This window comes from Lissotriton vulgaris, chromosome 12, assembly GCF_964263255.1.
Source record: "Lissotriton vulgaris chromosome 12, aLisVul1.2, whole genome shotgun sequence".
NCBI classification, from domain to species: domain Eukaryota; kingdom Metazoa; phylum Chordata; class Amphibia; order Caudata; family Salamandridae; genus Lissotriton; species Lissotriton vulgaris.
The window spans coordinates 264668536-264691643 of NC_141700.1; the positions used below are offsets into that span (position 1 = coordinate 264668536).

At 46.3% G+C, this 23108-nt stretch overlaps 1 protein-coding gene across 6 annotated transcripts in view; it reads right to left on the bottom strand.

Moving 5' to 3' along the window:
• The window catches only part of ADGRG1 (adhesion G protein-coupled receptor G1), a 526961-nt gene that overhangs the window by 425265 nt on the left and 78588 nt on the right, over positions 1 to 23108 (bottom strand). The gene's annotated exons all lie outside the window — the stretch shown is intronic.

Genomic DNA, 23108 nt, shown 5'->3' on the forward strand with positions numbered 1-23108 from the left:
TTCAGACGGCCCCCGGCCGTCCTCCACACATGCCCACCTTGACATCCGGGGCTGTCTGACGCATGCAAGGGGTTAAAAATGACTATTACCTGCTCCCCAAGCCGTTCTTATAGCTTTGGGGACCTGAAATACTCAAAATTGTCACACTTGTAGGAGTGTGATGGTTAGCAGTTGTGCTGTTACTATCATTGGCAGCATGGCAGGGGAAACGTGTGGTGCGAACTGCAGTGGCCACCTGACAAGAGCCCGGACACCTATATTTTTCACAAATTAAGCACTGCTGAAGGTAGTGCAAGCTTCTCACAATACCTGTCCAAAGGTCAAAAATATGGTCAGAATACATGGTGATCCATCCAATCATTGGCCACTCTGCAAAGCGCACAGAGCACGATGGCATATTCCAGTTGCAATTGTGATTCTGTACAAATGTGTGTAGAGGAGGTACACAGTGTTCAAAATATTGACAAGGCGAAAGTAAAAGAAAATGCAGAGCTTGCATAATTGGGTGTATTGTGTGTATGGGGGTGATGAAGTGAAGGGAATGTGAGAAAGTGCATTCATGATAGGGTGAAAAGATGACGATGAAGAGGGCAGCCATGATATGCAAGATATGGAGGCAGGCAAGATGGTTAGAGAAATAGGGCATACATGTCTAGCAGAGTGAGCATAAAGGGAGTGACTGATATCCATCACTAAGATAACGCCCTGGGTGGAAACACATTTGGCGACCAGGCTACTGCTAGTCACTAAAGCATGAAGCAACAGGGAGTCCCCGTTTCTATTCACAGGCCAGTTGGTACCTCAGGCAGTGACTGCCTCTGAACACAAGCATTTCTGTGCCTCCCCCAACCCATCTTTACTACCTACATCTTATCTCCTTCAGACTGGTGACAAGATGGTGGTGGGAAATGGGGTGTGAACATGTGGGATGCCAGGGGCTGGGAGGGGAATTGTGGGAGTTATCAGGTGCTAAACAGGGTGCCTGCAGCATTTTAAAAGAAAAAAAGATTAAAAGCAGCTAATGAAGAATAACTGGAGCTAGGTCAAAGGGGCACTGCTGTATGCACAACCTTCATGCAGACAGGTCAGTGGGACCCTCTAAAGGTTGGCGCCTGGGCCCAGCTCATCCATGCCAAAAGCCAACCCTGCCAAACAAAGACCACTACTCTGCCACATGCCTCAATAATAATTAATTCCCAGTCTTGTAGTTTCAGAATAGATTTTTTTCCAATTCTATTTATAACAAAATCATTGTTGTTTTTTCGTTTATGTTAAACAGCTACAACTACCGACAAAGTCAATAGTTCTGGCTGGATTTAGGCATATGTTAGTTGTTATATATCTGAATGCAATAACACAAATTTCAGACACAAACTAAAATACTGGTCGTGTGGAATACTATGGGAATCCCAGAAATATAGTTTGTGTTTAAGCCATGCCCTTAATTACGCCTCTTTTAATGATACTCCCACTTTTTGTCATGCCACTTAAAGCACTGTGTAAAAACATGTTGTATAGGTGCTTTGCAAGGTATGGAAGACTGCATAGACGTTTGCTTGCTGCAGGCAACGTGTGTTTTAATTTCAGGGAAATTAGCAGGAAAAACCATCCCAGCAGACCAATAAACAGGCCCACAAACATCCTGAAAAAAACGTTCTACACTGACGTTTAAGACCTGCTCATCAGACACTATCTGATTGTCCTATAGGCCAGGTCTGACCCTGCTCCCTATGAGGCCTGTGGGAAACGCAGGAGGGTACTGTGTTATAACCATAGACACTGGAATTATGTGATTGTGCAGCCGCTGTGATTTTTCGTATAGTTGTAGATTGCCACATAATCAACCGTCTGCCACATAATCTGCAGATTTTAACAAAAAACTAATTTCGTTTCTAGCTCAAAAATTTCAAAAGTTACTAAAAATGCAGTGACACGTGATGCCGTGCAGTGGAAGGCCCTTTGCAAAGGTTGATTGGGCATCGTTCTGTAGCTTATTGCCATATTTAGGTATTAAACTGGTACTAATGAAGTGCAACTAATGCCCAGACAGAGTTAATAAGTTTAAACATTGTAGAAATAATGAAGTAATCTTTTCACAAAATCTGCCCCAAAATACTGCACATGTTGTTTTTTTTGCCACATAATCTATTTAGCCTGCGACAGAAATTGGGCCTCCCTTGCTGCATAATTCCAGTGGCCCTGGTTATAACCTGTAACCAAGGTAACATACAAGACTCCTGGTGTAATCACTGAACTTTGCTATGGTTATAGATGCAGCGTGGAGGTTCCGCAAGGCGGCAGCTGAAGATGTGAATCCTCTATGGCTTGTTGTGTCCTGGAAGTGAATAAAAATCTTTATTTACAATCTCCCGTGTGTCGTGTTCTTTTCACATTTAGTAAGAGTTGTAGAGGACTCCAAGTCAGCAAGACAGTTCAGCAACAGAAGCTTCCGCCTAACCTCAAGGAAACTTTGATAATCACCTTGATTAGCTGCTTCAATGGAGGACATGGACTCTAGCATGCTTTCTGTCACTTATCCTTGTGTTACTTTGCCAATTCTAAGTAATTTTCTTACTGCTTCCATTCGAACATATTGCTGTCATCTTTTATTTTTCCAACTTCATCTCGCCTACTCTATGTGGTGTGTACATCCTGTACAAGTCTGTCCCAGATAGCTTCATTTTACCTTATCTGTGCTAACTTCAGTCCTTACTGCCCTTGTCCTGATGATGACCCACAACCCCTGACTAGACCGAAACGACGTTGACGATGATGGTTATCTTGATAACAATTTCAAAACCTCCATACGTCAGACATATGGTTCCCCTCTGCAGTTTACGTGAGGTTATGTGATGTTCAGAAGCGAAGACCAACTTTCATGATATACATGTTTGAACTTTATTTGTAAATACACATTGTGTGATTACCCTAAGCATTAAGCACATTTCCACCTATTTTGTACGGTACTATAACCTGCCATTTCTGTAAGCTATTTGTCATGTGGGCCTTTCTTTTTTCACTCCTAATGTATGTATCTGCAAATTAATTGGATATACACTATACCTTGTATCAACGAAAGTGTGTGGTTTTTATTAAGTTTAACATCTTCGGTCACATAAATATTTGAGTCCAGGACTTTTCTTTTAGAAATAAGTTTTTGGGTGTTCAATTGGATCAGCTGAATTGAACCTATACTACAACCCCCAGAATGCATTAAGTTGTCAACAACTTAGAACAGGAGAACTCCATCCTGGTCTAACATGGAGTCATCTGGCAATCTTACAAGTTCAGGGAAACATCTTTCCCCAGGGCCCCACCCTAGGACCTTTTGCACATATTACAGGCAGCCAGTGTACATGATTCCTTGGGGGCACCATACCTAGGGTAACCAACTCACTTCTTGTCGTTATGAAGGCAGTTTCCAGTCCTGGTCTTTTGGGTGACAAAATAGCACTATAGTTTTGGTTTGAGTCAATTTCTCTACCTAAGCTTGCATGACCTTAGTAGTTTAGGGTCGTATTGTCCTCTGCAGTGTAGGAATCCTTCTAGTGTTCAGATGTAGGAACATTTTGGTCAGAGGGAACACCTGTTTACTTGTGGCCTGATGAGGTCTCCATAATTATGATTATAGCATTGTTTGGTTAGGCTTTCATAAAATATGTCGAAGCGATGTCTGTGTGACACTTCCACTCTGGCCCTTTTGCCACAAGGCATGTCTGTGTCAGCAGGACCCTCCCAGGTCTCATCAGGCACCTTCTTCCAGTAGAACACCTACAAATATGGTGCTCATAATCAGTCACGCGTTTTTGTGTGGCCTGGGTCAAAAACCTGACGTGGAACCCTATTAAATTCTCCTTCGGTTTTTGGGATGGTTCCCGGAGAAGCAGATTTTTCATCTAAAAAAAGTCCTCCAGTGGAAGTAAAAGCAAGGTTACTCCCTCGTCTGCGCCATCAACCTGTTCGGGCATGTATGCGGCCTTGTTATTAATAAAGAGGGCAAGCTTGTTTCAAGACTGTATAAGCCTGAATCAGCAGGCCTTGGTCATAATACGCCTTCTGTCCTGCTCGCACTCTCCCATGTGAAGGCTCTTCTTGTCAAAGTCCCATCCCAATAAGGCCCGTCCAACAAAACCCGCCATGTGCCCCACTTACAGACCGAGTCCAGTGTGCATATAAGGCCCGTCACCCAGCAAGGCCTTTCCTTCGCAGGGCCGCTCACCCTGCAAGTCAGTAATATGAATGGCGGCATCCATCTTTACCAGCAGACCTCTGTTATAAAGACGCCTTCTCAAAACAAAGAGAGATGTCACGTAGACCTGCCTGCTAGATCCAGCAAGGCCCTAAAACATCTTCCTGCGCTTCTCACAAGCATGACAGCCCCTGACAAGATGCAAGTAAAGAAGTACTTTGCAGGCCAGTCTAATATCCCACAAGTGCACTGCCAACTGCTCAGGTGCCCAATTCAATCTGCCAGTATTCTAATGGTATCGTCCAAGTACTTCTAGTCTCCTACATAAAAAGTCAGGAAAACCATCACTTATTTTGTTAGTGATGTCTTCCAGACCGGCTCTTACCTCATCAAGGCAGTCACTCCAGACCAGAAACCTCCCTTGCTCTATAGTTGTAGGCCAGGAATACTACTCCACTGAGTGCTCTCCCTTCTGTGTAGAGGACCAGTTCTCTCCCTTCTGTGCAGAGGACTAGTTCTAAGTGTCTCTTTTAGGACAGTTTGGTTATCAACATCGGACCTGGGCCCCAATTCTGCTTAAATCATTGGGGTTACCTTCTTTGTCTTTTCAGGTCTTGCCTCTACGACAGCTTTTAGCTGTCTGTTGCCAAAAACCGCCTCTGAACCATATCAAACTGTAGTGGGCTTGGAGCCCACCTATTTGCTTACAAATTGTTGGCTTTATTGTGACGCGCATTTTCTTATTTCTCTTTTGACGCCTGCCTTACTTTTCTAATGTTTGTCCCTCCATTGGAGCTTAGCCTCTCTGTTAAAATCTAGTTTGCGACTTCAACATTATCGGCGCCATCTTGTCCCTTTTTAGGCTCATTCGTGCGCGTCAGTGGCAGCCATTTTGAATGCCATGGCCTCTCTGCCCACTGCCGATAGCCAGCGCGTCTCTCTCACTCTCTCCTAACCTCACAGCCCCCGCTCTCACATGCTTGGGCCATAAACCCCTCTTCAGCGCAACCCTGCCTCGGAACCCCATCCTGTTCCCAGCTCAACACCTCCCTCCGTTCCTTTCATGATCCCGTATCCTTTGATAAACCCCCTTTTTCCTCTGTGCCCGATTGTCCTGCTCGTTCCCAGGCCGTCACCTGGCCCTGCGGATGCTGTTTATTGCCCCCATACAGTAGGAAACTTCCCCCACCAAAGGATCCACAACTGATCAAAGCCCCCACCCCATGAGATCCGATCAACCACATGCATTCCGGGAATCGGCGGAATGCCCAGCTGCGCGACAATCGTCACCTGTTGTGACCGGGGTGGGGACTTCTACTGTAAATGTGTGTGGGAACGGGCTTGAAGCGGGGATTCCGAGGATGTCTTTCCGTACATCAAAGTATTGACAAATATGTGTTTCATGCAATAAAGCAATAAACCTGTGTATAAGAGGCCAGGCCTCAGAGATGCGGTTAGAGCACCTCGAGAAGATACCGTGTTGTCTGAGTTGACGTGTTCTGCTCCGTCGGAATAAAACTTCTGTTTCCTGCCTTCCAGTCTCCAGCGCCTGCCTCTTTGTTTGAAAGATTCGAGTGGCATGAGAGGCGGTTAGCGCAGGGCAATACTTAAAAGGTTCTCGGTCAACATCGGCCCTACCTTTTTCTACATCTCTTCCATTGCTTGGATTTGCCGCCTTGTATCCTTTCACTGCTCACATTGGCTGCCTTGTATCCTTTCACTGCTCACATTATAGAAAACCCCATTTTTCTCTGCTTCCTTTTCACTTACCCATCTGTTGATCCCCTATCCGTCAAAGTCTAGCAAATGCTTACAATTATTATAATTTTTTTAGGGCGTAAAACCTGCCATTTATCGCCAAGGATGTGCCGCAGTTCGCAGAACGCTTTCGCGCACCTCTGATGCTCCCTTGCCCATCCCCATTCACTCCCCATTTTTGACCCCACACCAGCTCCACCTACCCTGCTAGTTCTTTAAACATTATTTTCCATTCTATCTTTTTCATTTTTCCTAACAGGGCCTGGCAGCTGATTTTTGAGTTTGGACCTCTGTATTTCAAAGAACGACCCCCCCCCCCCCAAAAAAAATTTATATATATATATTTACTGATCCAAGAGGCATCCGCCACTACATGCGTGCACCGGCGGAATGATGCAGCTGTCAGCAGTGGCCACGTCATCATACTTTATTTATTCGGCTGATGCTGCACAGTCTGGCAGAAAGCATTGACAACATTTTGGCAATGTTTGTTTGATTAATGTTACTGTCAGTGTGTTTAGATGAACTGTATCCCCTTACTAGTTTTAACTCACTATAAAATGTTCAAACTCTTTTTAAGATTCATGTCCTACCTTGGGCCATGAATTGTATTTTTTGAAGCTCCGTTCAAATAGCGCTTCTTACACCTGCCGGCGCACCAAGGCACTTCCAGTGACTGGCAGCATGACGCTGCATATCATTTGGACCATGAATGAGAGCTGGTTGCGAATAACACCGTTTTGTAAAACATGGCCCCTGCAGGCGCCTCATGCCCACTGACGTGGGAATAATCGTCAATGAATGACTGCATTCCGTTCTAGGTGGCTGGACTGACTGACCCACGCGCCTGGATGACTGGACACCTCTGTGCCAAAGACACTTTTCCCATCGGCCGATCAGAGCCACACACGTCAATGTCTGTCCGTCGGTGGGTTTTTCACGCAGCTCGTGAGAGAGGGCTCTCGGAAGTTTCCCATGTCCACCCTGGTCTCATGACACATTAATCGGGGTAGAATCAGTGTGAAAACCGCCCTGCAGAGCGTGCTGACCTCACCCAGCGCCCCACTCGGATGTGAGACCGCCCTGCAGAGCGTGCTGACCTCACCCAGCGCCCCACTCGGATGTGAGACCGCCCTGCAGAGAGAGTGCTGACCCCACCCTGCGCTCCCCACAGAAGTGAGACCGCCCTGCAGAGCGTGCTGACCTCTCCCAGCGCCCCACTCGGATGTGAGACGGCCACCGCATGTCATGTGCACAAAGTGCTAAACCCCCGCTTACACAACCGCTCGTAATAGGGGCCACACACGCAACCCACAAGCCAGGCACGTGCATATACAACTGACCCGAGCTCAGGCTGCTGGAGTTTGAAGTGTCTGCTGGAGTTAAAAGCACCCGCTGCAGAGCCCCTTGTGCGCCAGCAATATTCAGGCACTAGTAAAAACGTAAGACAAGATAACTCTGGTGATTAATGCGCCTGCTGGAGAGAGATGGAGTTTTGTCTAGTCAGTTTTGACTCATCTAAGTGCTGCAAACACATGTATCGTGCAGATCACAGTATTGTAGTTTATGTAGCAAGCTCAGTGAGTTACTGATTTTGTATTAGAGATCCTTTTTGCTACTGGAAGTATATAAATAACAATCCTGGCACACCACAAGGGCCTATGGACTGGCATGAAAGAGCTGCAAGTAAAATGCAAGTAATAGGTTACAAACATATGTGCTTTGTCCCAGTCTTTCGTTATCTTAATGTTGCTAAAAAGGTTTGTTTGGGTAGAAATACATTTTTATTAGTAAAGCCAACACCAAACACTGTGCTAGGTTTTAAATCTTGAGTTTCTGCTTCTCCAGACCAAGCCCTCTTAAACCACCACGCTCATCCTCTCGTTGGAACCGAGAGGAGTGTCATGGATTCCAGAGGTCCGCACCACTTGTAGTGCTCCACGACAGGTGGATGTGTCCCCATTTTTTTCTTAGACATCTGTCCAGACTATGTAGCATATACAGGTCCAATTAATTTCACTATGGAGAAGAACTCGGGCATCTCATGATTATCAATTCGTGTTTGTCCTATTTGATGGATTATTCTAGTAATTTTTAGTTCTATTCTTGATGATAATAATGAACAGACTTAGAACACCAATTTTTGGATGACAAATAGAATTTCACAAATTCTCTGTGCCCTGAAGAAATATACATTCACGTGGATGTAACGCGTTGGCTGGTTTTTGCACATACTTAAAGCAACAATTAAGAGAAGATTTCTAATGACATTTCGAAATTTGTGGATATATGTGCAATAACAGACATTGCAAAAGTGGTGCACAACTGATCATCAATTTAAATAAGATGTTTAACTATCAACAAATGTCAAAATGCTGCAAAGCAAACTATGCAAATGTGAGATTTAAAATAGCAACATTATTCAAAAAATGGAATACATAGTTTTAGATTAGCTAAAAAAAACGAAGCAAAGATTCCGGTCTCATGAAATTTTGTTAAAAAAATAGAGAGTGGGGTTTTCCCCATGTTTTCACTTAAGCTTTTATTGAATATTTTCAGGGTTCGGTTTGGCTAAAAATAATATTAAATAATGAAGTGCGTAAGGTTATATTCACTATTTAATGAATCTACATGATACATTCTTAACTTTAAGAAACCACATAAAGGGATCAGTATACAACTATAGTTTTGACTTGTTTACAAGACAACATTTTAAAAATGTATTGTTTCAGGCTTTTTGATTTCAGCATGGATTTATCACATTTCAAGAGTGCCAAAACCCCGGACAGCCACAGGTATCTATTAAGGCCAGTACTCACAACAGAACTCAAGTAATGCTCGGCAACAGATATACATAGTGCAGCAAGCCTGCATTTATAGGTCTCTACACCCCGACAATGGTATTACACAAATATACTCACTCTTCTGCAATGCCAGTTATCACAACAGATACTCAAATAATGATTTTACTCACAGATATAAACACACCCCTGCAACAGATACCCACAGTACAGCAAGCATGCATTCACAGGTCTCTACACCCCGACAATGGTATTACACAAATATACTCACTCTTCTGCAATGCCAGTTATCACAACAGATACTCAAATAATGATTTTACTCACAGATATAAACACACTCCTGCAACAGATACCCACAGTACAGCAAGCATGCATTCACAGGTCTCTACACCCCAACAATGGTATTACACAAATATACTCACCCTTCTGCAATGCTAGTACTCACAACAGATATTCAAATAATACTCTTACTTACAGATATACACACACTCTAATAACAGATACTCATAGTCCGGCAAATCATTAATTCACAGGTCTCTACACACCAACAATGGTAATTCCTAAAGATACACACCCTTCAGCAATGCCAGTACTCACAACAGATACTCAAGTAATGTGCGTACTCACAGATGTACACACACTCCAGAAACAGATACCCATAGTATAGCAAAGCATGCATCCAAAGGTTTCTACACCCAAACAATGGCATTACACAAAGATATTCACCCTTCAGCAATACCAGTACTCACAACAGAAACTCAGATAATGCTTTTAGTCGCAGATATATGCACACTCCTGCTACTGATAGCCATAGTCCAGCAACGCATGCATTCACAGGTCTCTACACCCCAAATATGGTATTACACAAAGATGCACACCCTTCAACAATGCCAGTACGCACAACAGATACTAAAGTAATGTGCTTACACAAAGATGTACACACACCTTCAACAGATACACAGAGTCCAGCTAAGCATGCATTTACGGGTAGCTACACCCAAACACTGGTATTACATAAAGATACTCACCCTTCATCAATGCTAATAGCCACAACAGATACTCAAGTAATGTGCTTACTCACAGATATAAACACACTCCTGCAACAGATACCCATAGTCCACCAAAGCATGCATTTACAGGTCTCTACACCACAACAATGGTATTAAACAAAGATACTCACCCTTCAGCAATGCCAGTATGCATAACAGATACTCAAGTAATGTGCTAAATCACAGATATATGCACACTCCAGCAACAGATACTCATAATATAGCAAGGCATGCATTCACAGGTCTCTACATCCCAAAATGGTATTACACAAATATACTCACCCTTCAGCAATGCCAGTACCCACAACAGATACTCAAGAAAGGCACTTACTCACAGATACACTCCAGCAACAGATACCCATAGTCTAACAAAGCATGCATTCATAGATCTCTACACCCCAACAATGGTATTATACAAATATACTCACCCTTCTGCAATGGCAGGATCACAGATACTCAGTATTCCACCTATCAAACCAATCACAGACGCCAACACTCCAAGAATGCTGGTACTCTTTGTTACTCACACGTCAACAATGTCAATACTCAAGGATACCTACGATCTAGCAATAGTACCAAGCATAGCAGAGTCGTAACTGCCATTCAAATACTAATAGGTACATAATAAAAACTCAACAAAACTAGTCTCCTGCATAGATGATCAGGCAACTGTACTCTGTTTAGTCTTTCAAAAATGGGGCCACCCCTTAGAAGCATTGGGGAGCCTACTTGTGTAATAAACAGTTGATTAAAAGCATTGAAGTGATGCAATAAAAGACCTAATTTGACAGCAACAACCAACGAACGCCAGTGTGAGTATCCGCCTCTGATTCAATCACAACTCTGACTGCCAGCCAGCCAAGGTAAATCAACCAGCATTACCTAAAGACACTCCCCCAACACACCCATGTCTGCAAGGAAGTGAAGAGTCTCTCCACTATGGAATGAGATGAGTGGGCATGGGGTGATCATGGAAACTAGATCGCAAGCACGGCCAGTTTGCAAGGGAATTCCCTGATTACTTACAGGTAATCTTCATTACTCCTAGTCCTCCTCTTCCTCACACCATTTATCTGTTATGAGCTGAGCCTCAAAGGGAACTCCTGAAGCCGACAGCTTTCCCCAGTATGGGTGGAACATTTTCCACCCAGAATTACAAGTAAAGTAATAGTAGCCGGACAGTGAAAGCATCCAAAAGCCGAATGAAAGGTGAATGGATGTCACACATATGGACACTCAATACTGACAGTGTGTGCTGAAGGCAAAATGAGAGAATAAGCTACGCAAATATGGCTAGCTATCTCAAAACTATCTTGAGTCATTTACAAACCACTCTCCCCAGACAATAACCTGCTACCCTACCAGTATGAGTAGAACGACTCCCTTATTCGTCATCTCTCTCCCACAGTGAGCAAGTCCCTACACTGCAACTGCTGGCTCGGCTTCTCTTCTATTTACAAGGGCTCTCTGCTGCGCCACAAACACACTGACTCAGTAATGTGTGTACTACAGTTACTAAGTACCAGGAACAGAAGCCTTAAGTCACGACAGAGATTGCTACATAGGGGATTGAACGCCTCATACTGAAGATAAAACCAAGTGTCCTGTGCACGGCACTCTCAGTTCCCATAAATGATGGTTACCACCCAGCAGTATTCTACGCTCTACCGACTATGGTGATAGAACTTATACACAGCATTGCTCGCCAAGGCTTCTTGGTACCTCAAGTATCACGAGAGACACTAGGTAGAGTTGTCGCTAGACATTAAAACTGAGACATTATTAGTAATTTCCTAAAACGCAGCAGTTAGATTTGACTGTGAATGCGAAGAGAGGGGAATGCCAGAGTTTGGTTGCTGCAGTTGAGAAGGTCCTATTGCCCCAGTTGACAGTTCCAGAGTCGACAACAGTTGAGAATTAAAAGTTAGGTCAAAGTCGTCGAGGCCTACCAAGAGAGTTTCTTTGCTCGAAATTCTGTTCTGCTAGAGTAAAATGCTGTTTGAGGCAAGCACCAAAGTTTTGAAGCAGACCCTTTGTAATTGTAATTGTTATTTGTAGAGCGCGTTATCCAAGGTGAGTGGCACAAAACTAGAGCTATGTGTGCATTCCTAGCGGCATTATTAATGAGACGCACTCCAACATTCTGTACAAGCTGCAGGTGGTCAATCAAATAGGCTGGTGAGGCCAGATGTATGGCATTTTCAGAACCCAGCCTAGATTAGACATGCGCATTTTCCACCAGGATGTAAAGGTTCTCATCAAAGAACTGCAGGAAGGTTTTCAGTGTTTTTAGAAGCCAATAACAAGTTTTGCGAGGTACTAATTACTTGATTTTTTTGTGTGAAAGGCTTATGTTCTTAAGGAAATTCAGATTTCATACCATTTTTGAAGGGGTTGAGATTGGACCAATTTCTGGAGGCCATAATGAATTAATCTGTGCCTGGTGGTGCACTGGTGATCAATAATATTTGGATCAATTCTGTTAAAAAAAAAATTGAGTTGTTCGCCTTTTGTTGGAGTGAACACAACCCTTCACCGTGGTGAAGGCTTTAAAATGACCATTCTAAATTCTCTCAAAGCTAAATAGAATATGAGTTCCATTGGAGCTCGCATGTAAAACTGCAAACCGATCTTACACAGAGCTACAGCCTGGGGACACATGGAAATACTGATTAATAGAGGCGACAGGATACATCCCTGTGGAACGCCACATTGGAACATTTTGGGGCTAGCCTCAAGTAAGAAGGGGAAGCATACAGGCAGATCCCGGTTTTCCAGGAAAGAATTTAGCCAAGTCACAAGCAAGCCACAGATGTCAATCTCTTCCAGTCTTGAGATCAGATTTGAGTGGTCAATGGCATTAAATGCAGTGAAAAGGGCAAGGAATACTACTGCACCGACCCTTCTGCAGTCTGCTATTCCCCTAAGATCATCTAGGACAGAAACTGCCACCATATTTGTGCTACAACCTGGGGAGAAACTAGCTTAGTAAAGCGTTAAAAGCGTGTTTCGACCTACAACATTTTCCAGTTGAACATTCCCTAAAAAAAAGTAGCAGCGAAATAGGTCTATAATTTTTAAACTATCTTTAAAATAGCACAAAAATCTCTGGAACTAAAAAGAATAAAGTGTTGAGACAACTGACAGGAACTGGCTCATTAGCAGATGCGTAGCTTCGGGGTGGGAGTGTTTGGGGTGTTACACCCTACTAATAAAGGTATTATTTAATAAATAGTTGGGTACAGGAGCTTTCAGTTGGGTATTGCAAGTTATCTGTCGGATTTCACCTGGGATTTTTAAATACTCAGACAATAAAACACACTCGTTTCTGTTTTGAAGGTATTAAAACGTGGCAATTTTACAAAATGCTTGTTTTAAGCACCCCTCACAAGCCACACCCCTTTCCCTTTCAAATTCCCCTTAAGCACCCCATGCGCTGCTTCTCATATAATAATTACCATGATATGCAAGCATGATTGTCAGAAAATCTGAAGCTCAACCCTGTCTTGCAAACCAAGCTACACCCCTGATCATTGGGTGATGCTGATAGACCAATTGACGTCAACTCAAATGTGTCACATGCCACAATTGGACAAAAGCAGTCTGACTTTTAGTTCTTCTTTTGTAAATTTAATAGTGATAAAATCTTAATTGGAAAAATCAACCAACAAAAATACAGTGCCTAAAGGAAATTACCACCAACTGATAAATGGCATGTTCACAGAGAGATAACCACACGTCACAAATTACTACACTGTGATGTACACAACCAGCAAATTACATAATTCTCATAAAAAATACTTCCAAACGATAAATGGCATAATATTTACAGAGAAATACACAAGCTCCATAATATCATAGCAGTAATCAAGAAATACTCATGATGGACAAAGGAAATAATTAATGCTCATAAATAAATACCCCACAAATTACATAATACTCACAACGATATACCAAAAACATAAAGCTAACTTATTAGAGAAATGTAGCCAAAAAACAACTGGTCGAAAAAAGAATTATATGAAATTATCCACCTAAATCAAGTAACAATACTCAACGAGAGGCAACCCTGACAATGGCATTTACAAAGAGGCCCACAGGCCTAGTTAGGCATACTCTTACATAACAAACGGATATATGCGAAACGTGATACATCGCAGAGATAGCACAACACTGAAAAAGATCCACCCGCACCCCCAAATGTAATAATATTCACAGAAAAATTCCCAAACCACAGAAATTATAACGGTCCACCTGTGGATATCCATATCCACAGATGTCAAAATACTCAAAGATACCCAGAAAATACACAACAGTCACAAAAAGATAGACACCCCCCAGAAATGACAGCATACTCACACAATACCCACGCCCCACACGTTATCTCACAAATGTCATACTACTCACACAGAGGCACCCCGCCATATACAGGTGATAACCCTCAAAGTGAGACACCAATGTCCAGAAATATCAAAATACATAGAAAAAGGTACCCATATACCAGAAACGACGATACTCGCACACAGATACCCACACCCCACAAATGTCATGATGATCCTCCAAATTGCCAGGCCCACAACCAGGCATGACAATAGTCGCACAGATGTAGCCACACCCCAAAAATGTCACAGTGCTTGCACATAGCCAGGCCCTGCAAATGTCATAATACCAAAAGGTACTCAAATCATAGAAATTACCCAGATATACCCACACCCCGCAGATCTCAGAGTACTAATCCAAAGGTACCTCCAAATAAATATAATATTCATAGAGCGTTACCATGACCAGAATTAAAATACTCACAAAAAGATACTCAGTCCCTAGAAATGTCATAAATGCAACAACACTGCTGATTAAGACTAACTATATGCAAAAGTCAGAAATGCCAGTATTTAGAAATATGACATCAGACCCCAATGTTAATACTGAAGGAGACCTCTCTCCGTGAATACAAACCAGCTTTGTCTCCTTATGGAGTGATTGCCAGACATGAAATGCTCCAAAGCACAAGTTTCCAATTGGATGTGGGTATGGCTCTCCAGGTTATGGTACTGTCGCATTTATATAGCGCTTCCTGCCCCAGATCAACCCAGACAGAGCTTGGATTCAGATCGTGTCCTCGGAGTTCTTTTCAAGGAGCGTGGTTGATAGCCTGGTGGCCGCGGTTCGGCCTACATAAGAGCTGCCGGGTTAGTGGGTGTGGCTTTTTGAGAAACACGTCTCTGGTAGGAATATAAAGGATCAAATAATTCTAAGAATCCAATACACTGGCCAATTAAATGAAGAACACGACAAAGCTGCGTGCACTCTGCAAGACAAGAGGCGACAGCTCTCCCTCTAAGACCCCGATATGCGCATGCATCTAGCTGCTCTGTATGTTCTTGTTGCCCATGTTGTGATCGTTCACTGTTCTGCAGCGCTCGGACTCGGATGCTCTGTATGGACTTGTTATTCTTGATGTGAACATGTACTGTTGTAAAGCGCTCTGATACCTTCGGGTCTAGCAAGCGCCATATAAAACTCTCAAATAAATAAATACATTGTAGTGGTCATTTCACATCAGAGCCATTTGCACACATGCCAACTGGTTTCTTTCGTGGCACTACGTCCATGCCATCTTGTATCTCGCGAACCGGGATTTTAGGGAGGGCATCTGCCCTGGATTTGTTACACATTTTGGATTCTGGACTTTCCGGTTACAGTAAAAGGAACTAGTGTAACCTTCAAGATACAAAAGACAAAGAGTGTTAGTCAGCAGGGCCCGCACACACAGTATCAATGTCTGAATTAGAAACAAAAGACAAGTTTGTCTTGTTCGCAAAAACTGTAACTGTTCCCGTAATCTTGGCTGGATGTCAGTTGTGCAGCGTCAGCAGCACGAGCGGCCTAAGTGTGGCTCGGTGTGTTCATGTGCTTGCTGCAGGGGCAGGCGTGCGGGGTACAGGTTTGAGCCCGAGAATCCCAAGACAGGATGGAGCCTGGACGCGTTTGTGAGCTGTGACCTGAGGGGTGTATATGCGGTTCTGGTATTGCTAGGAATAGTTGCTTTTATTTATAATTAACAGACTGACAGGCTATGGAGTTTTGAGCGCTGCATCAGAAAGAAGTTAGTGCTTTTTGAAGATGTGTCAGCAGCCATGCATATAAAACTGCCCCACGTCAAGATATGATAGAACACTTACTAGGGCTGTATGATTTCACAGTGAGCAGGGTCGGACTGGCTTACAGGGCAATAAGGCAGGGCCGGAAGGGCTGGTCTGACAGGTAGTTGAGAGGGAGGCTTTTTTGTGGGCCTGGTTTATTGTCTGGTGACCCAGTTTTTACAGATTATTGAGATGTTTCCACAAACATTGCCTGCAGGAGGTACAAATGGAGTCTCTCATGCCTAGCAAAACAGCTATATAGTCAGTCTTTACAAGTCCAAAACTGCTCCATTGGCAAATGCACACAGGGGCGACCCTCATCCCTGCATTCAGGTCAGGTCACCCCCACGCCGCAGCCCGGCCTCTGACCTGGGTTCCTCTGCTTCTCTTTTCCCGCCGCATTCCTGCCGCCTCTGCAAGCCCTGCCACCGGATTCTCCCGCCCCACAGCTGCGCCAGATTCTTCCCCGCTTTTCCCGCTGCTGACCTCCCCTGCGGGCCACCCCCAGATGCCCATTCGCCACCCCGCTCCCGCCACCCAGCTGCTCCTCCCTCCCAACCCCACTCATATGCAGACCGCGAAACGGCCGCGCGCAGCGGGCGCACCGCTGGCGCGCCAAAGGCGCGCCTAACGCAAGCCCGTACACGCCTGGACCGCGCCCAGAGCTAGAACCCCTGGCTCCCGTGACCGCCACAACATCCGCCTCCTCTACACCAACAGCAACCTCCACGCACTCAACACCGGACGATCCAGCACCTGCTGCCTGGCCGACCCAAGGCGCACCCACGGGCCCTTCTCCTGCCGGAACTGCAGCTACACCAGCATCCGGCCCGCCAACGCACCCGCCAAACAAGCCAACCACCTGCAATGCATCCTCCTCAACACCCGCTCCGCCAGGAAACATGCCGTAGAACTCTGGGACTTACTCTATACCCACACCCCAGACGTCGCCTTCCAGACCGAAACCTGGCTGAACTCCTCCTCGGCACCGGACGTCGCCATAGCCATCCCGGAAGGATACAAGATCATCCGCAAGGACCGCAACAACGGACTGGGAGGAGGAATCACCATCATCCACAGGAACACCATCAACGTCTCTACCAATGACGCCGACACCCTCTGCACCACCGAACACCTACACTCCCAGATCCACACCGACCCCAACACTACCCTCAGAGGAACGCTCGTCAACAGGGTCCCCAGACCCCGACCACAGTTCTGCGACGCAATCGCCGACCTCGTCAGAGCCCACGCCCTCGCCTCCTCGGACTACATCCTCCTCGGGGATCGGAACTTCCACCTCGAGAACAACACCGACCCCAACTCCTTCACCCTGATCGACAACCTGGCCAACCTCAGACTCAGGCAACTCGTCACGACACCCACCTACTCCGCAGGCCACACGCTGGACCCCATCTTCTCAGCCAGCACCCACGTCTCCTTCAACCACACCACCGAACTCCACTGGACTAACCACCGCTGCATCCACTTCACCTTTCGAAAACCGGTCACCCCCCACCGCAACCAACAGATGCCCCGTCGCCACTGGAGCAAAGTCACCGGCGATCATCTATACGCCAATCTCGCCCATCATCCACCAGCAGAACCGACCGACCCAGACGCTGCAGCCTACAACCTCAGACACTGGATCGAAGACTGCGCCAACGCCCGGGCCCCCATCAAGAACCCCTCCAACAGCCACTCCAGGAAGAAAGCGAGCTGGTTCTCCCAAGACCTACAAACATCCAAGAAAACCTGCCGGAACCTAGAGAAGATCTGGATCCGCGAACGAACCCTGAAAAGCCGCACTACGCACAAGGACGCCACCCGCAACCACCACCACCTTATCAGAGCCGCCAAGAGAGCCTCCTACAAAGACCGCCTAGACCACAACGCAGCTAACTGCAAAGAGCTCTTCAACATCGTGAAAGAACTCTCTAACCCCACCTCCAGCGCAATCGACACCCCCCCCCCACACAAGAACTGTGCGACTCGCTCGCCACTGTTTTCCAACGCAAGATCGCAAACATCCACGACAGGTTCATCACCTCACCCGCCCCACCCATCACCGAGACCCACACGACCGCCACCCACACCAACCGCCTGACTGCCTGGACAAACATCGACATCAGCTACTCCATCAAGATCATGAACTCCGTGCACTCCGGCTCCCCGACAGACCCCTGCCCACATCACGTCTTCAACAGGGCCAGCACCACCATCACACCCCACCTTCGGAAGGCCATCAACTGCTCCCTCGAAACGGCGACCTTCCTGGTGGACTGGAAGCACGCCGAAATCAACACCCTCCTGAAAAAACCCACGGCTGACCCCAAAGACCTCAAGAACTTCTGTCCTATTTCCCTGCTCCCTTTTCCGGCGAAAATCATTGAGAATGCCGTCAACATACAACTGACCAGGTTCCTCGAGGAAAACAACATCCTAGACGCATCCCAGTCCGGATTCCGCCGTCACCACAGCACCGAGACAGCCCTCCTAGCCGCCACAGATGACATCAGAACCCTGCTAGACGACGGGTAAACTGCGGCCCTCATCCTACTGGACCTGTCGGCCGCCTTCGACACAGTCTGCCACCACACCCTACGCACACGCCTCCACAACGGAGGAATACAAGGAAAGGCCCTGGACTGGACCACCTCCTTCCTATCCGGCAGAACACAGAGCGTCCGCCTCCCGCCCTTCCGCTCCAAAGCCACCGAGATCATCAGCGACGTACCCCAGGGCTCCTCCCTCAGCCCCACGCTGTTCAACGTTTACATGGCCCCGCTCGCCCGCATCACCCGACTGCACAACCTCAACATCATCTCCTACGCAGACGACACCCAGCTGATCCTCTCCCTCATCAAAGACCCCCACACGACCAAAACCAACCTCCACAAGGGAATGACGGCCGTTGCGGACTGGATGAGAAACAGCAGACTGAAGCTGAACTCAGACAAAACAGAGGTCCTCATCCTTGGACCCACTCCCTCGGCCTGGGACGACTCCTGGTGGCCCACCTCGCTAGGCACAGCACCCACCCCCACCGACCACGCACGCAACCTAGGGGTCATCCTCGACTCCACCCTCTCCATGACAAAGCAGGTAAACGCCATCTCCTCCTCCTGCTTCAACACCCTTCGCAGGATCTACAAGTGGATCCCCACCGAAACCAGAAGGACGGTCACCCAGGCCCTTGTCAGCAGCAGACTGGACTACGGAAGCGCCCTCTACGCAGGAGTCTCGGCAAAACTCCTCAAACTGCTCGAACACATCCAGAACGCATCCACATGGCTGATCCCTGACATCCCATGACGCAGCCACATCACCCGCACCTGAAACATCTGCACTGGCTCCCAGTCACCAAGAGAGTAACCTTCAAGCTCCTCACCCACGCACACAAAGCACTCCACAATACCGACCGGCATACCTCAACAGCCGCCTCAACTTCTACACCCCCACTCTACAGCTACAATCCGCAGACCTCGCCCTCGCCTCCGTCCCCCGCATCTGCAGAGCCACCAACGGCGGCAGATCCTTCTCCCACCTCGCTGCCAAGACATGGAACGCCCTCCCCCTACACCTACGGCAGACGCAGGACCTACTGACTTTCAGAAGATGCCTCAAGACCTGGCTGTTCGAGCAGTAGCGGTACCACCCCCAGCGCCTTGAAACCCCATGGGTATATAGTGCGATTTATAAATGCTATGACTGATTGATTGATCCACCTGGGGCCGTATTATAGAAGTGCCCCAAGGGCGTAACAGACTACTGCGTCCGCTTTGTGTGCCCCCCAGGGCACTTCAGTATTACAGACGGGGCCGCAGAGACTTGTGCGTCCCCTTTTATAATACAGAAAGCGCTGGTACATATACAGTGCCAGTGCTTCCTCAAGAGGGCGTTCCTCATTTGCAAGGGGGCGTGGCCCCATGCAAATGAGGGAATCCCTTTGCCTATGTACCCATGCCTTATTACAGACTAAGGCAGAGAGGCAAAGAAGCTCTCAGGAGGAGCATTGAAAGTGTGCCACCTAAAAGTTGGGGCACTGTCATTGCACCCCATGATTGCAGCCCTCTGGCGGGGCAAAAAGGGGCCCATGGATCCCCAGGCATACCCTTGCAGACGGGTGCAGTCAATAACTGCACCCGCCTGCAAAGGGATCTCTAATCCCCTTTAAAATGGCAGGCGGCTGCCGCATGCACTGTGAAAACACGGTGTGGCTTCAAAGTAGCTGCTCTGTTTTTCACATGAACCTGCTTCCCTGGGGGCAGCATGAGTTTGCAGTAGTCCTGGGGGCAGCGCATTCACCCTAATACAGTGCATCTTCCTTAATTGCACATGGCACACCATTTAAAAGGTGCGTCCGGCGCAATCAAAGAAAATGCACCATATGTATAATACGGCCCCTGACACGCTAATATGGGCCACTTTTATTTGGGTGCATGGGCTATTTTCTGTCCTAGCATGTCCTCGATAGTAGGCATAGAGTATACCTTTCTGCAAGCTTCTCTGCGTTTGTCTCCCAAGAAAGAGTTGGGGTCGTCACACTGCAGGTCGAAGCATGAGTGACAAGGGAGGCCGTATGTGGGAGGCTGCTCCTAGACAAATGAGTGGGCAGCATACTGAAGAGTTACCACTGAGCTAAGTCTCCCTCACAAGCTCAGTCTTATCCAGAGGCATTTGTGTTAACACGGGCCTGATTCACAAAGGGCCTCCGCACACGTGGTGGAGGCCCTGCAGTGATGGGGGAGTCTTCACACTCGGGGCAGAAGCTCCGCAATGAGAATTCTCACTATGGAGACTCCCGCACGACTGCAGGATTCCGCCACGAGTCCTGAGGCCGTTTGTGAATCAGGCTGCCAGTGTCTAAAATGGCCACCATGAGGATGATATGCAGAGGGGCAGTGGGTTGTCCAAACACCTTGTGAACTTGCAAAAGCTCAAAGTAGAGCACAGAAGGTATGAAGACCCATGTTCACTAGATCAGGGCTTAAACTTCATGCGGGTCGCTTCCACGGAGCTTCGGAGAATGTTGAGTTATTTGCTGGAAGGGCTGGCTCTGCGTCCGGGATTCTGCAGCCTCCTCCTTTTTCTCTCTTTTCTCTAGCATTCAACCATCTCTTCTAGCAGGGCCTCCTGGCTCTAGGGCATGAGGAGACCAGGCCCAGCTTAAACAACAGTTGTCAGTGGGAAGCCTGGGTTTGGTATCCACCGCCCTGGAACAAATTCTTCTATTTTGTATGTTAACAAGACGGATCTAAGATTGTGTACGTTTTTGGTGTCACAACTTGACACTTTCGATTCAATCTTGACTGTCTGATTAGTGGACAAGTCAAGCATGAAGGTGACCAATGGTGTTTCAGTGTTCCTGTCCAGTCTACTAGACTATGTCACTACTTCATCTACATTGTCAGGAACTTTAATTTACTTATGGCGAGCTCGTACTGACATATTTACTATTGTGTCCCAAGTCCCAATAGTTACTGCTCTAGAGCCATGTCACAGCCTTCTCAAGTGGAGGCAATGGTTTTAGCAATGCACTGGGGTCAAGGTATCTGGTGTGCACCCTCAAAAAGACAGAGTTCAATGGTGGCGCTTGAGTACTAGCAAGTGACTTTCCGTCAAATTCAAAATGTCTTCTGGGGTAATTGCTGATGAAGAGTTCGGATCCTGGTTGATGATTCCCTGTCTGTTGGCTTAGGTATCCAGAGGCTGCTACGGCCTCCCCTTGCACAGTGGTACTACTTCTTTGCTCACTCTTGCCTGGCTAGGAGGGTTCCAGAGCTGGTCCTTGCACAGTATGTTTCTTTTTTTTTATCCCCCTCACTCGAGAGTACTACTGTCCTTGAAAGTGATGTGAATTGGAAACTTCTTGCCAATATGACGTGTATCAGATGTGGATGTTTGGGTTTACACAAAATCCAGATATAGTTATACAACCGGCTGGACAATAGGTGCTACTTATAACAAGAAATATAACTTAGGGCCCTATTTAGAAGTCGGCGGGTGTGATACTCCACCAATAACATGATGGATATCACTTTCCGCCGTATTACAATTAGCAAAGAAAATATAATGCACTTGAAACACGTCGGACGAGGTGTCAATCACATTTGTAAACAAGAAACCAATTTGCCAAACTCTGAATACATTTGCCGCTAGCGTAAACTGAAGTAGCCCTGGCAGTATACTTGTGCTGTGAAAGGGAAATATCAAAATGGCTGTTCTCCCAAAAACATAATTAAAGCAATACAAAAATAATTTAGGTGTAGAGCGGTTTTATGTTATGGAAATGTCTGTAGGGCACATGTCCCTTACTCATGGCCATGAACAAAGCAGAAAAATTAAGAAAGGCCTCATATCGCCTTTGGTTCTCGCTGCTGCCAGACAGCCAAGCCGCCATGATGGGATACTGCAGTCACATCCTTTCTTACCCAAAGTAGCATGGAACCGACCAAGGCAGGTCTGGTATCCAGTACACATCAATTCTATTTCTAAACATGTTTTTGTGACTTTTATTAACAATATCATCAGAAATAAACATAAACCCACATGCGTGGTCAACATAGGGTTGGAAGTCCAACCTCCAGGCACAGGGTGTAGATAAATGAATTCTAGGTGGTGTAACCAGGATGATAACTGCTGGATACATTATCCACATCACATGTCCGTATATGATACAACTATCAGGAGTGAAAATAATAAGTATGTAAGTGGTGCAACCAGAAGGACCGCTATCAATTGATATTCGAAGTTGAGGGGTAATTAATGTTTTGACAGCCAAACATCAGTCCATGTTGGAACACCAAGCACTTACCTACACACTTTTGCAGCCTCACAATCGAATAATGTTTCTCCACACCACCATGAATACCAAGTTGCATTACGGCCCAATATTGTTGTATCATTTTTTCATGTCTGGCTTCACCAGTGTTTAATTTCAGTTGGTGGTTTCTGGTGCTCGGCACCAGCACTTAATTATCAACACTGGCCCATAAGACAGTCCGCAACATGGTGGAGCGGTCGGTCTAATTTTGAAATAAACACAACAGTTGTTTTATAATTCAAGAAAACTACTAATACCTGTTGCCCAAGCCATTGTTATAGATTTGGGTGGCTTGGAATAATCTGAATTGTCGCACATGAGTGTGATGGTTACTACTTGTGT